A 15,867-nucleotide genomic window follows, 5' to 3' on the forward strand; every position below is an offset into this window, starting at 1 on the left:
TGGAGCTTGAACTCTGGGCCTGGGCCCTGTCCCTGAGCTCTTCAGCTCAAGGTGAGTGCTATACCACTTGAGCCACAGTGCCCACTTCCGGCTTTTTCTGTGTATGTGGTGCTGAGGAATCAAACCCAGGGCCTCGGGCATGCAAGGCAAGCTCTACCACTGAGCCACCTCTCAGTCCCAACTTTTTTTTTTTTTTTTTTGCTCAAGGCTGATGCTCTTCCACCTATGGCTTGTCTATGCTTCCAGCTTTTTGCTAGTTAATTGGAAATAAAAATCTTTAAGATTTGTCTGTCCTGGCTGGCTTTGACTGCCATCCTACTATTTCAGCCTCTTGAGTTGCTAGGGTTATAGGTGCTTGGAAAAATTCTTTTGAAGAAGAAACTGAGGCTCATAGTGGAGAACCACATACTCCTTGTGTTATAATCTGACAAATTAGGAGTTTATTCCAGGTAGCAGAGTTAGAATTCCAACCCACATCTGTCTGATTGATTCTGGGTACTTCTTGTGTCTCATGGTGCCTGATGGTGCTAGGCTGGGACTTGTCCTGTTAACTTGAACCTGTGATATGGCTCTCCAGGAGCTAAGTTCTCCCATCTTCTTCTTTTCAATGTTCTCTGCTTGCAGCCAAGACTGCCTATGACTCATGATTTCTTTGGACTTTTTTCATGAACCCTAACCTGCCTAAATGTTAGCTTTTAGTAAAATATTCAGCCTTTTTTTTTTTTTTAATTCTGTTGTTTGTTTCTTTTCAGTGTCATCTTGAGCCAAATTATTTTGCTCCTTGATTTCTAGTTTTTTTTTTTTCTTTTTTTTCTGAGAAGTCACTTTTCCTTGGGCTTTATCATTTAGAGTTTCCTATTACCTTTCTGAAGGTCAAGCCTGCAGACTGGGATTATGAGAAATTTAATTCTGTATGGGCTCTGTGTTGCTTAAGTACAGCGATTTACAGTTTTATTTTAATGCTAAGAGTCATTAAAATTCCTCCATTTATATTTAAATCATAAAGCGATAGTCTTTGGATCAGAATCATCAAAGGGTGAAACCAACAATTTAAAGATTTTAATTGGTTTTTATTTTAGTCTAGATCCAGGTTAATACTTTATTCCATAAAATAGAAAGTCTTCCAATGAGCTAAAACAAGGATTTGTTTTATATAGACAGAAAAGGCAGGAAGTGAAGATGTGCTCAAGTGATAGAGAGCCAAAATAGCTAAGCAAGAGCACAAGCCCCTGAGTTCAATTTTCAGTATTAGTATACACACACACACACACACACACACACACACACACACACACACACAGAGTTATTTTTTTTTGGGGGGGGGTCCGGTCGTGGGCCTGAACTCTGGGCCTGGGCGCTGTCCCTCAGCTCTTTGGCCCAAGGCTAGCGCTCTACCACTTGAGCCACAGCGCCACTTCCGGCTTTTTTCTTTTTGCTTATGTGGTGCTGAGGAATCGAACTCAGGGCCTCAGCATGCACTGTACCAATGAGCCACCTTCCCAGCCCCACACAAGAGTTCTTCTGAAGGTAACTCCATGCAGAAATGTACCTCAGAAATTGCTTATCTAATTCCAAGGAAATATAATGAAAACCGTAGCTGATAACGAACACCCAACATTTGAGACCATGGACGCCATTCATGATTCTTCTGTTTTCCTGCAAATGGACAGGGAGGAGGGCAGTATTCCTGTCACATGCTTCCTATTACATGCCACTGATTACGGAATCTGTGTAGACTGTGGTTCCTGCTTTGTGTGTGTGTGTGTGTTGAGCAAAGAAAGTCAGAGTTAGCTCCAGTGTTCATGAACAGTTAGAGCCCATGTCTGTCACAGAGTGGCGTGGGCTCTCTCCGACCATGGACAAGGACTAGGTACTAGGGCTTGAACTCATTGCCTGGGCACTGTCCCTGAGCGGTTTCAGCCAAGGCAGGCGCTCTACCACTTGAGCCACACCTGAGCTGTCCCCGGATTGACTGGAGATGCGTCTTCTGGCATTTGTCTGGTTAGGATGGCTTCAAGCCTCCGTCCTCAGACCTCCGCCTCCGGAGCTGGCCGCGAGGCTCTGACGCCAAGCTTTGGACTATTACTACGGGGGGAAAAAGATCGGTAAGAATTAAAACTTAAACCCTTACAGTGTATCCCAATCTTCAGTTTGGGAGATGGAAAACGGGTCGCCAGTTCCGTCTTCAGCTCGCTGTGGGTTCGCCGGGTCGGGGTTGGCACCGCCAGGCCCACAGGTCGCTGGGGGTTTAGCCGGAGGGCAGTTGTGGACTCCCGGGGACCCAAGGTGTCGTGGCGCCCCAGGCCGGAAAAAAACGGCCAGCAACAGCGAAAGCGCGGGGTGAGGTTTTCAGACAGCGGGGGGAATCCCAAGGTTAGGGCGCGCGAAGACGGATGCTCCGCCCACCGTGGGCGTGGCCGCCGCGCCGGGCTACCATTGGTTCTGAGGATGACGTAGGATCGAGTCGGGGCTTCAGGGCCCGCGGCGGGCGGTGCGAGGGGCGGGGGCCCCGGGCGGCTGATGAAACCCGCGCTTGATCCCGCCTTCCTTGCGCGCTTCATTCACTCCACGCGGGCAGGTGTGAGCCGCACATCCCGAGCAGGCAGCGGGACACGCGGACGGACGGCGCCCTAACCGTACTCCATTGGGCCCCCGCGCGCTTACCCTTCCGGCCGAGCGTCCTCCAGTCCCGTTCGTCCCTCGTTCCACCCGCGGTGTGGTCCGCATCCCATCGCCCGTCAGCGCCCCGCCCGCCCGGTGAGTGCCTGGACCCCACCAGCGCCTGGACAGCTCCTCGGGCCTGGGTCACCTTGGGAGTGGGGTGTGTGTGTGTGGGTCTCCAGCCCCGTGTGGAACGGTGGGACGGCGGGCTCCGGGATGACTCGTGGCGCTCGCGGGGGGCGCTGGCATCTTCCGGGAGGGCGAGGCAGGGCGGGCCCGGGGTGTGCGCGCGGGGCCGGTGCCCATGCGGCTGTGCCTCCACGGAGTCCATTTTGGTTCCCTGAAGACGCGGCGTGGTGCATGATGCAACCTCCACCCACCGAGGAGGCGTGGGCCACCTGGCGCCTCGGCGATGCCGGCTCCGCGAGCTCGCCCGCCCGCCCGAGACCCCTGCGCTGTCACGCCCGGAGTGGGCAGGGTGGGCTCCCCGACACGGGCGGGCCCTCGCCCGCCGGCGGCCGGCTAGACCTGCCCTTACATGGCGCGGAGCCGGAGCGCCCCTCCCCGCCTCAAGGTCCGGGGACGTGTCAGCCGCCGCGGCGGGGGGCCCCGCCCGGTTGCCAGGAGGGTGGTCCCGAGGCAGGTGGCCAGCCCGAGAACCGCGCTGCGCATCTCCCCGGTGGTCGAGACGACCACGGCTGTGCTGTCACCCCAGCACGCACCCTCACCTGCCCCACCTCTCCTCCAGATCCCCACAGTGACTGTGTGCGGGGGGGGGGGTCGGGAGGTGGGCCCCCTCAGGGTGGGCCTCCTCGTGTGACCCGGTGTGGCCTGAGAAGACTGGCTTCTTTCAGCTCTCCAGATGGTTTGGAGTGGGAGGAAGTTCTTCCGGCTTGTGAAAGACAACCTATTCTCAGCGTCTTCCTCTCTGCGTAGTAGAAAACTTCCCGGGCACCGGCAGGTCACAGCTGTGTTTGTACACAGAGCAGCTCCACACATCGTACTACTGTCGCGTGCTGGGTGCGTGTCTGCCCCCTTTCAGGGCCTGTGGGAACCACCTCAGAGTTGTGACTTCTGTGATTAGGATAGCCAGCCATGTGTCTTCAGAGAGAGAGAGAGAGAGAAACAAAAAAACTCCCAAACAAAACTATACAAATCGCAAGTGCTAGCTCTTCTTTCAGGCAGGAGAACCAGGTTGGGATTTCGATCTCAGGAGTATTTCCCTAAAAATGTGCTCTCTCAAAATTTCTCTCGACCTGTATACATTGTCTTCTGATAGATGTCCAAGTAGAAATTTAAGTTGATCAGTTTGGGGGGCATTTATCTTAACTCCTTAACTCCTCCCCTTCCCCTTTATGTGTGGTTTAGGAAACCATGATACATTTATTCCCTTGATAGTTTTAGTTGGTCTCAGTGGAAATTATTATTTTTATATGAACACACCCTTCTGACATTAAAACAAAAGGTCTTGTTTAAGTCACACAATCAGAATAGAAAGTCTGGGGTTGGGGGAGCTGGTGTAGGTGGCTCTTGCCTTGTAATCCTAGCTACTCTGGAGGCTGAGATCTGAGGATCACAGTTCAAAGTCAGCCTGGGCTGGCTGGAAGTGGCCCTGTGGGTCACATGATAGAGCCCTAGCCCTGGCCTAGGCCCAGACAGAGTTCAAGCCCCTGGACCAGCAAAAAGGAAAAAAAAAAATGTCTAGGAATGGGGAGGAGAGACCGATTTTCAAAGGATTAGCATATTAAGATCAACTTCAGTCTAAAGGAAGAATTTAAAGGGTGTCTAAGGAGTTTGAGTAAGCAAATAAGTTAGAATTCAATAAACGAGATCAGAAATGTACTCAGTTGGCTAGCTATGAATCTTAAAGGCATGTGTCTTATTTTAGGCATGTGATTATTGTTGGTCTTAGGTAAAAGGCATGAAAAAAAGTTGGGTTTTTTTAAACCTCAGGGAGTTAGAATTCTTTTTTTCCTTTTTTTTTTTTTTTTTTTGGTGATGCTGGGACTAGGGCTTAAATTTTGCTCTAGGGAAATGCTTAATTTCCAGCTTTTTTGTGATTAATTGGAGATGAGTCACAGGTATTTTCCTGCCTGGGCTAGCTTCGAACAGTGATCCTTAGATCTCAGTCTCCTGACTCCAGGCAAGGAGTTAGAATTCTAAGACATAAGTGTTCATTATATTTGGTAGAAAGTCTCATTTGATGGAAAATACATGCTTATTGATCATACAAGTCTACTTTGTTTCCAGTGAGTGTATTAAAAATAGGTAAGTATGTTGGTAGGCCAAGTGGAATAAATCCTTCTTCATCATTAGTCTTTGGAAGTAGTTCCAGATTGTGAAACTTCAAGCCCTTGATATGGAGAGAACTTAAACCTAACCCTGAAGGTAAATCGCCTCTGTCATTTTGCCCAGAGGCATCACCTAAGATGCTCATCATCTTCCTGGCTTTTATTTCTTACCCCAAATAGGACTTGCCTTTAAGACCCTAGTGTTTTCTGTATAATTGGTCACTTTAGGCTTGGGTGATTTATTTATTTATTATTTATTTATTTTTGTGTGTGCATGTTTTGGGGCTTGAACTCAGGGCCTGTTGCTCTTGGCCTCTTTACTCAAGGCTGGTGCTCTACCACTTGAGCCGTGAACCTTGAGCCACAGATCTCAACCTCCTGAGTAGCTATGATTACAGATGTGAACTTCTGGAGCCAGCTTCTGTTTGAGGGGTACAGGATCTATTCCACTGCCTATTGTATCCTAAGCATGTGCTCTATCCTAAACAATACCCGCTAGAGCCTGAATGTATTTTAAAGGTAGACCTAAGTTGGGCGATGGTGGCCCATGCCTGTAACCCTAGCTACTCAGGAGGCCGAGTCTGAGGATCGGGGTTCAAAGCCAGCTCAGGCAGGAAAATCTATGAGACGTCTCCAATTAACCATCAGAAAACTGGAATTAGCACTGTGGCTCAAAGTAGAGTGCTAGCTTTGAGCAAAAGAGCCTAGGCCCTGAGTTCAACGCGCACAAATGACCCCCCACCCCTTGGCCTGGAAAAAAAGTAGCCCTAAAAAGATTGACTAGTGTTCCGTCTGAGGGTTGAGTGAGGATATACACAAATTCCAAACAACCCAGGAAATGGGAAGGCTGAGCAAAGAGTGTTGGGTGGAAGAAGGACTTGTAAACTCACAAGTGTGTGTGTGTGTGTGTGTGTTTGTGTGTGTGTGTGTGTGCGCGTTTGTGTGTGTGTGTGTGCGCGCGCCAGTACTGGGGCTTGAACTCAAGGTCTGGGCCCTGTCCATTAGCTTTTTGCTCATGGCTGGTGGTGTACCTTTTTTTTTGGGGGGTCCGGTCGTGGGGCCTGAACTCTGGGCCTGGGCGCTGTCCCTCAGCTCTTCAGCTCAAGGCTAGCGCTCTACCACTTGAGCCACAGCATCACTTCCGGCTTTTTTCTTTTTTTTTGCTTATATGGTGCTGAGGAATCGAACCCAGGGCCTCAGACATGCAAAGCAAGCGCTCTACCACTGAGCCACCTTCCCAGCCCCTGGTGGTGTACTTTTTGAGCCACACCTCCACTTTTAGTGGTTAATTGGAAATAAGGATCTTACAGACTTTCCTGCCTGGCTAGCTTTGAGTGTTGATCTTCAGGTCTTTCCCTCTTGAGTAGCCAGGATTGTAAGTATGAGCCACCCATTACTGGCTTTAGATTTTTCTTGACATTCATTCTTTGTGGGAGCATTGAGGCGGTGACAGTTTTATTTTCTTACCTTTTGATATTCCTTCTGCAGTGCTGAGTTCAGGATGTTTCATCAGATCAAGTTCTTTAGGAACAAGCAGTTGTTGGTCTGTGTGGTAATCTAAGGTCTCAGTGAGGCAAAGGAGACCTTAGTAGTGATGATCTCAAGAGTGTTTGTGACTCATGCTTATAATCCTAGCTAGGCTGAGATCTGAGGATCAGGGTTCAAAGCCAGCTCTCACAGGAAAGTCCATGAGACTTTTATCTACAATTAAGCACCAACCCACTCCTCCCCACAAATAACCCAGAAGTGGAACTGTGGCTCAAGCACCAGCCTTGAGCATAAAAGCTCAGGGACAGTGTCTGGGCTCTTGACTTCAAGCTCCAGGACTGACACCCACCCCCCCAAAAAAAGTCTTTATGTCTCCCCTTTCTCCCCCTAAACAGGGATCTCATCAAGTTGCCTGATCTTTCTAACTCAGCCTTCTGAACATCTGGGGTTACAGGAGTTTGCTGATTTGCCTGGCTTTCTAATTGTTTTTTAGTGCACCTTTTAGTATGGAGGGGATTTAAATGACATAATCTATGTTATGCATTTTTACGGCATCTGGCACATGCTAAGTGCATAATCTAAATGTTAATCATTCTGGAAAGAAAGCTGAGTTCTTTTAGGTGTAAGAGAGTTAATTTTTGTAATGCCTTTGCTCTTTCATTTTCCCTTAGTATTAAAATGTAGTTATTTTTCCTTGGGATTGTGTGTAAATTAGTGGGTACCAGGGACATCTGGGACCCAGAGGCATCTGTCACCAAGTTCCCCAGCCCATCTGGTTGTGGGTTTGAGGGAGAAAGGACAGCTTCTTGAGCTTTTGCTTCTGACTAGTTGTCCTTCGAAGCCAGTACTCTTTGAGACCGGGTACCAGTGGTGTGGGGGTGCAGGTGTTCTCAGGTCTCAGGGCCCACAGCCTTGGCCTTGGCCACTTGGAGCACTTCTGGAAACTCCCTTCTTCATGTTTCCTGTGTGTGTATTTGTGTGTACTTGGGTGCACATGTGAAGTGGCTGCCCTGATTCCTCTAATTTTGCCCTAATTGCCCTTAAGTCTTGAGTTGGGGAAAAACCAAATGATGCTTAAGTCTGTGTCTTTTCTCTTCCTTGTTTCCTCCCTTCACTGAGGTGTAATATCCCTACCTGGGGTATGGGTGGTGGTCATGTTCCTCCAAGAGGAGGGCAGCAATGAGACGGAAGACAGCTGAGCATCTGTTAGAATTCTGTCAATAGTTAAGATTGGTTTGGAAATGTCTCCTCAGTATCATCTCATTTGTCTACCAAATGCCATCAGAGTCTTACCTTAGATAAGAAGGGAAGAGGCCTAGGGCTAGGTGAGATCAATACAAATGTTTTTGTAGTGCTTACTGTATACTTGATAAGTTTTCTGGAATCTTTACCACCATTCAGGAGGCTGCCTTCTATGTGACTAATGGGGAGATGGAACCAGGTTGCATACAGGGAGGTAATCAGTAGAAGAAGGAAGATCTGAACCTGAGTGACTTGGCAGTAATTTCCATGTTTGTCTGGCATGCATAGGCTATGGCCTGTCTTATGAGGGGTCTGGGTCCTAGGTGCATACAATGGCAGAACTCTGGCTGTTGGTGGTGCTCCTTTGTTGAAAATTGAGGTGGTATTTGAAAGGCAATTTCAGCTTTGGGCACTCCTTTCCCCTTTCCCTATGTCTCTATGTCCCTGAATGCAGATTCTTCAGCACAGCTGGAACCCAGGGTTCCTGGGGCAGCTAGGGCGGGGCTGGGGGCCAGATCCAGGAGCCAGCATATGTGGCAGAGGCCAGGATGCATTCTTTCTCAGTAATTTGGCATGGTTTCCACGTCACCTGTGTCTGGCTGGATTTTGCATTTCCTGCCTCAGACCCCAGGGTGCCTGTGCCTGTGCCTGTGTGATTTATCCCACCTAGTCATCCCCAAGCTCCACTGTTGTGTCCTAGTAGGGAGAGCACTATGCAGGGGTTTCTGTGGGAACCAAGACTATTTATATGCTTCCTCCTTCATGAGGCCAATGACAACTATAGTCTTCTACCACTCCATCTTTCCTCTGCTGCTTGGTACTCTGTGGTAATATAGGAAGTATCCTCTTCCTCAGAAGACTTGGTGTGTGTGTGTGCGCGTGCGCGTGCGTGTGTGCGCGTTTGTACAATAGTACATTTGTACAATAGTGGAGCTTCAATTTAGGGCTTGAATGCTATTCCTTAGCTTTTTCATTCAGGACTGGCACTCTACTACTTGAACAACAGCTCTGCTTCTGGCTTTTTGCTGGTTAATTGAAGATAAGAGTCTCATGGATTTTCCTGCCCAGGCTGGCTTTGAACCAGGATCCTCAAATCTCAGCCTCATGAATAGCTAGGATTACAGGCATGATCTCTCTCTCTCTCTCTCTCTCTCTCTCTCTCTCTCTCTCTCTCTCTCTCTCTCTCTCTTTCTTTCTTTTTTTTTTTTTTAATGAACCCAGGGCCTCATACATACTAGGCTGGCGCTTGACACAATCTGACAGTATGATAGCAAAATTAGGAAACTTAACATTGGTATGGCCTTGTTACCTAATCTACAATTCCATGTGCAACTTTGAATTGTTCACACAATGTCCTTTACAGATATACCTATTTTTTGTGGGGTGGGGGGCAGTTGGGGGACTATAATAAAGGAGCTCTAGATTGATTTTCTACCTCTTAAGCCTCTTTAAGGAAAAGTTCCTAAAAGTAACTGCTGAATAACAATGTTGGAAACTATCATAAAATGAAAGAAGCAGAAATGTTTTAAAAGGCATGGCTCTTGCCTGATAAGGGCTTATTAGAAAGATGGTTGGGTCTGTGGCTGAAGACTGTAATTCTAGCTACTCTGAAGACTGAGAGTTGAAGGTCTGAAATCCTAGCTACCTACTCAGGCTGATTTCTGAGAATATGAAGTCTGAAGTCAGCAAGGGCAGACAAATCTGAGATTCTTACTTCCAAGGAAGTAGCAAATAAGCCAGAAGGGCAGATATGGCTCAAGTGGTGGAATACCAACCTGGAGCAGAGAAGCTAAACATGAGCAAGAGTCCCCAAGTTCAAGTCCTACTAGATTTCTTCAGCTAGCTACCTGGATCCCCACCTGGCAAAGTGCCCCCTATGCAACCTGGCTGTATTTCATGCCTCTGCCCACTACTTGGGTGGCTGCCTACCTGGGTGGGTGACTTAACAAGTCTTGATGGGGCTTCTGTGGTGGGGAAGGGTGGAGTTCATTATTACATAGCCAGAACTTGTTTGAGACTTGCAGTGTTGCAGGTCTGCTCTTGTCTGCTCTCTACCCTTTGCTTCCTAGACCTGGCAGGGGTTAAGGGCATGCTTGGGGCCTGAGGGCCACTTTGCAGGTTATGTCTTGACTACTTTATATGATTGTTTGATTTGGTTCTGGATGAACTGCTTGGCCCTTCCTGAGAGTCAGTGTAGAACTAGAAAGCAAAATTCGAAACTGAACTTGTTAAAGACTGCTTCCTCCTCTCCTCTCCTCTCCTCTCCTCTCCTCTCCTCTGCTCTCCTCTGCTCTCCTCTGCTCTCCTCTCTCTCTCTTTCTCTGTCTCTAGCTCTGTCTCTGTCTTTCTCTGTGTCTGTTTGTTTGTCTATCTGTCTCTCTCTCCTTGTGCTGGTACTGTGGCTTGAACTCAGGTGTACTGTCCCTGAGCTTTTTCAGTCAAGGCTGGCATTCTACACTTGAGCCACAGCTCTCACAGACTTTCCTGCCAGGGCTGCTCGTTTTAAACCTTGATCTGGTCTCAATCTCCTGAGTAGCTAGGATTACAGGTGTGAGCCACAGGCTCCCAGTTAGTTTAAGACTGCTATTCTTGATCTCAAAACTGAGTTTCATTCACTATGGTGTATGGAGAAGTTTGCTTCTCTCTTCTGGCTACTTTGGCCATCCCCTTTGGTATTGCCAGCCATCACAGAGGGTGGTTCTCCTTTTTCCTTGTCTGGAGTGACTGGGTATGGCTAAGTGAGTCTGGGTCCTGGGTCCTGATGTTGTTCTCAGCTGAATCAATGAATACTTCACTGTCCAATTGACACTTCGCTGTACCTCAGTTTCCTTTTGGTATATTTGCCTTATGTGCTAAAGGAGCTCTGAAGGTCATGATCAAAAAGTTTCAAGTATTTTTCCATGTGTTTGTTTGTTCTTCTCCTGCAGCAGACCCTCTCCTTGAAGGAGCTAGCCTTGACAGTGAGTCTGGTGGGCAGCTGCCCAGAGTCAGAGCACCCTGCTGCGACCACGAACTCCTAACCTGCCTGGGCCAGCACGAGGGCTTCTCTTCAAAGAAGCCCTTTGAAGTGCAAACATTTCCTTTCCTGAAAAGAAGGGAAATTCAAATGAAAACGTATTGTTCTGTGTAGACAATGTTCTTTTTGATCAAAGAGGGAGTGTGGCTTATAAAAGTAGATTCACAAATTAGACTTTGATGTGGCCAAGTGGGTGTCAGGGTGCCCATCTTCCAGACTGGACTCTGAAATTGGTAAGATTGTATTTTCCTACAAGTCATAAATCTAGGTCTGACATGTTATATTGAACTATGTCTTTGGTATAATAATAATAATAATAATAATAATAGTAATAATGATGATGATATTATTATTATTATTAGATTGCTTGTAAGCTTTTGGAAATACCTGTTTGTCAATTGTGGGGGGAAAAAGAGTGAGAGAGGTTTTTGTTTTGTTGATTGCTAGGTTTGTGGTACCTAAAGTAGTGCTCAACTATTTATTGAATGGATATTTGTATAATTGGCAACATAGTATATTTTATTTTTTGTTTTTGTTCTAGTCCTGGGGCTTGAGCTTAGGACCTGCTTGCTGTCTCTGAGCTTTTTTGTTAACAGCTAGCACTCCACCTCTTGAGCCACAGATCCACTTCTGGCTTTTTGGTGACTAATTGGAAATAAGAATCTTAGAGACTTTCCTGCCTGCACTGGCTTTGAACCATTATCCTTAGATCTCAGCCTCCTGAATAACTAGGATTATAGGCATGAGCCACTGGTGCCTAGCTACATAGTGTATTTTAAAGGAAGAATGGCTTTGAGGTAAAATGTAATGTTTTAGCAGGTGGCTAGGCCAGTACGTTATTTTAAATTCTGCCTTCCTTTCTAAGTTGAGGTTCATTTTGTACTTTGGTGAGCTGAATATTGAAGTCAGAGTATCAGGATAATCTTTTTTTGTTGTTGTTAGGATGGCTATCCCTGATAGATGAGGGTAAAAAGCAGTCTACTTTCAAGTTACACTGTAGCTAACCAGCCTGTCCTGTCTTGAGGAGAATTTTTGCCTGGCTTGGCTAGCTTCAGTTTGGTTAGTATCAGTTCTACCAAGACACACTGACAGTCTTTCATCCTGATTTCTGAATTTATGAAGTTTTCTGAAGACATAGCTTATCATTCCTACCTGCAGTGCAGTGTAGTTAGCTTTGAAAATATTCCTTGCTCAGTGAAGTGACCAGTGACCATCCTTGTCTCTTGTAAGATCATTGGTTCTCTCCACAGAGGAGGACTTGGGAGGCCAGCATTCCAACCAAGAATGGCACAAGGTTATAGAAGCCTTTCATCTTAGTCTGGACCATGTGTCATACGGCTGCTGGTACCCACGTGCTAGTTACCGCGTGGTTTCCAAATGTCTTTATTATTGAAAATACTGATTGGAAGACATTTCTTTTTCAGCTTATTTTTTCCCTAACGACCCATCTTTGACCACATGTACAAGAAGAATTAAATTTACATTGTGATCAAGTACATACATGGGGATACCTTGATAAATAGATTGAAAGTGAAAGTTTTGGTGAAACTACTCCTCTCTCTCTACCTGGTATACTCTGATAGATACATATCTTTGAGGTGCTACGGCTAGAACCCAGGGTCTTGCACATGCTTGGCAAGCAAGCATTCTGCCACCCAACTATACTGGTAGAATTCTACTGCAGAGAACTCTGATAATTTTTATTCTTTTCTTTCTATTCCATTAGGAAAAAAAAAGAAAAGATCCTAGAGGGCACCACCAGTGGCTCCGGGAATAAGAGTCTCATTGACTTTTTGTCTAAGCTGGTGAGTAGCTAGGATTATAGATATAAGCCACTAGAGCCTGGCCAAATTTTTCTTGTTTTGATTTAACAAATAAATACTCCGTAATAAGAAATCTGTGCATATAATTCATAAAACAATTGTAAATCAAGGGGCTTGATTCTACTGAACAAGGGCATAGTGACAAAAAAAAACTCACACAAGATAAATTGCTTAGTTTATTGAAATAGTGCAAATATGTGTCCTTGTTCCACGCACCTTTCTTTTATTTGCTGTGCTCCATAAAAATAAATTTCCTGAAAAAATGGAATACTTAATTTACAGTCTTTTTAAAAGTGCATGTATAACCACTCCTATTAATAAGAACCCTTATGAACTTGATTATATGCTGATATAAATATCATTTGGAACAAGTAAAAAAATCGCTTTTCCTGTAAGCCTATAAACTCAAATTTATAGTTTAGTTCTTTGGAAAAAACTGGTTAGATGACATTTTTTTTGTTTTGTTTTGTTTTTTGGACAGTCAGGGCGTGGGTGCTGTCCCTGAGCTTTTTTGTTCAAGGCTAGCACTTTGCCACTTTGAGCCACTGCTATGCTTCTGGTTTGGGCTAGCTTTGAACCTTGATCCTCAGATCTCAGTCTCCTGAGTAGCTAGGATTTTAGATGTGAACCAATAGGGCACAGAGGATAGCATTTCTTCTTCACCTTTTTTTTCTCCTTAGTGATCACTCTTGGGAAATATTAAATAAGAGCCTTCATTAATTCTTTAACTGTATTGGACTGGGAAGAATGTCTATCCTACTGGTCTCTGAGTTTTGAGTTTAGAAATATTAGAACTAATTTCTATCAAGATAAAGCATAATTACTAAAGCCTCATTGAGTCTGGTCTGGTAAGGGAGAATGTTGCCATCTTATATTTTGAGGATGATTCTGAGGAGGGGCAGTGTTGAATCATAAAAGCATTCTGCAAATTTGCTTGTCCTCCCTGCTCCCTGCTGTCCTGCTCTCTAAGGGAGATTATACTGAGCCGCCCCGCTTAGCCTTGGAGTAGGGAGAATTGGGGCTTTTTTGAGGGGGTGGCTGTGACACCCTGGGGGGTTTCTTTTCCAACAAGGTGAACCACTTTGTCCTTAGAAGTACTGGGAGCAGAGGTCCTAAGGGAGAGAGGATGGGCCCCTCAACACTGAGGCTTTGTGTGAACTAGCACTACTGCTGCAAATGAGAATGGGTCATGTCAGTCAGGTTTGGATGGCTCACGCCTGTGATCCTAGCTACTTTGGAGACTGAGCTCTGAGGATCATGGCTCAAAGCCAGTGCAGGCAGAAAAGTTCATGACACCCACCCTTAGTAGTTCTTTAGGAAACATTGTAGTAATGTGTATTGGGTGGGATTTTGTGATAGGCTTCTTCATTCATTCTCTTACTCAGTGACTATCTAAAAAGCACACATATAGGTGAATGAGAGATTGGATAGATATGCAAAGAAGAAAGGAAAACATCACAGTAATATTGCACAGTATCTTAAAAGTCCAACTTGGGATGTCTTCAAGCTATCTAGGCTAGTACATGCCAACAAATTCTCCTCTGGGGATCTTGCTGACAGATTGCTAACCAGTTCTAGACCATCTGGGAGGATTAAGTCTTTAGGAAAAAATGCTGAAACCCAGAATGATCCTGGAATACCTGGGTTTAAAGACCTCAGAGCTCCTCTGACTTACCTAGAGCAATGTTGGGTATAGAGCAGATGATCCAAAAGTATCTTTTCAGCTGACCTGAGAGAATTACTGCCCTCTGTCCAGGAAGTGTGTGGTGGTCTGATCCTAGTGTTGTGTATTCCCTGCTGAGCAGCCTGATTATCTATTTACATCTGACTGCCGATAGGAAGTGGTGAATTAGGCTGCTGAGGCAGGGCTTCTAACAGTGCTGAGAAGTGATAGCAGAGAGACTGGCAGAATGGAGGGAGACAGAAAGACACAGGAAGACACTGAAAGAACTTAAGAACTACCAGGGTTGGGGGTGACTGAACTAAGGGATGCGATGCCATCACAGGAAGTCTGTTTAACATGACTAGCTGCAACTCAGTGCCTCAGTTTCCCCATTTGAAAATGGAGGGAGTTTGTAATCATTTTGTGGGCTGTGTTGAGAGGTAAAGCTTTGGAACTGTTACCAGGATGAGTACACAATAATGTAAGCTTAAATTCAGGTAGGGGTGTGTGTGTGTGTGTGTGTGTGTGTGTGTGTGTGTGTGTGTGTGTGTGTGTGTGTGTGTGTGTGTGTGTGTGTGTGTGTGTGTGTGTGTGTGTGTGTGTGTGTGTGTGTGTGTGTGTGTGTGTGTGTGTGTGCGCGCGCGCACGTACAGGGTTAAGTTTCAGCCTTCAGAGAGGTTTCTTCCAGATAGGAAAAAAAATCCCATTCCTGAGGTTGTACATAAATGTGTCCTTGCTTTACTGGTGAAAGAGGAGGTGTCAATTAACATGTAAAGTGATGTTTCCAAAAGGCTGAGGGCTGGTGAAGTGGGCCAAGGAGAGGTTGCTACTTGTTCCTTCTTAGTCAGGAAATTCTTCAGGGATGAGGCGGATGTTCAGGGGCTTTCTAATTGAGGGCAGATGAGGGGTGGATAAGCCTGGTGTGGAGAGGGGCCTCAGGCAGGCTTGGTGGGTGCTGCCAGATCTGGCATGGGTTGCCAGGTTCAGGGTCCACTGCTCAGAAGACTTGAAGCCAGGGTGATACTGGGAAGAGCTGGCACATGTTTTGGGTGTGTGCTTGGGTGACTATGACTTATCTATTTTTAAGGTCTCAGGGAGGAATGGCTAAGTAAAGGTTTAGAGGTTCATTGGCATGGTTCCCAACCACCACTAGCTCCCCAGAAGTTCTGGATTCTGCAGGAGGAGGGTTTTGACTTGGAAGCCTCAGACTAAACCTTGATTGTGCTTGCCTATCATTGAGTTCAAAGCCTGCCTATCATTGAGTTGGTTGGGATGTGGAAAGAAGGAAGGAGTTGAATAATCATTCCTCAAAGAGGCTTCACAAGATCCTAAACTTCCTCAGACATTTTACTACATATGCCAAAAAACATCTAGAAGCCTTCTGAAATTCCTTCCTGTTAGTGGTTTCTGGTACCTTCTCATAGGAAAAAGAGGGAAGAAGAGAAGCAGAACTGGAGTGTGAGAAAATGAAGGTATGTGGCTTTTATTTTAGCTGTGTTATTTGGTTCATTAATGTACATACTCATTAGAAGGCTTTCTGTTAAATAGGAGGTAGAAGTATTATAGAAAAATGAAAATGATTAAGAAAGAAGGCAGCAATATTTTAAAGGAACAGTGTCTATATCCTTTACGTGTTTATTGAAAATTTGGGACTGTAGTCTCTCTTCTGTAAAACGTGAAGTA

The 15,867-nt window shown here is 46.0% G+C and overlaps 1 protein-coding gene across 5 annotated transcripts in view; it reads left to right on the plus strand.

The window, feature by feature from the left end:
- Positions 1–2,506: 2,506 nt before the first annotated feature.
- Positions 2,507–15,867, plus strand: part of Slc7a1 (solute carrier family 7 member 1) — a 71,747-nt gene continuing 58,386 nt past the window's right edge. The window contains exons 1-2 of one of the 5 annotated variants that reach the window (XM_070003038.1): positions 2,507–2,757; positions 12,425–12,503. The gene's annotated coding sequence lies outside the window, so the exon portion shown is untranslated. Of the gene's footprint in view, positions 2,758–3,544; positions 3,682–9,780; positions 9,801–10,893; positions 10,932–12,424; positions 12,504–15,867 lie in introns of those variants that run through there. The other 4 variants (XM_070003040.1, XM_070003039.1, XM_070003041.1 and 1 more) reach the window with 4 other exon arrangements.

Source organism: Dipodomys merriami, unplaced genomic scaffold, assembly GCF_024711535.1.
Source record: "Dipodomys merriami isolate MVZ:Mamm:240054 unplaced genomic scaffold, mDipMer1.0.p SCAF_6, whole genome shotgun sequence".
In the NCBI taxonomy this organism is placed as follows: Eukaryota; Metazoa; Chordata; class Mammalia; order Rodentia; family Heteromyidae; genus Dipodomys; species Dipodomys merriami.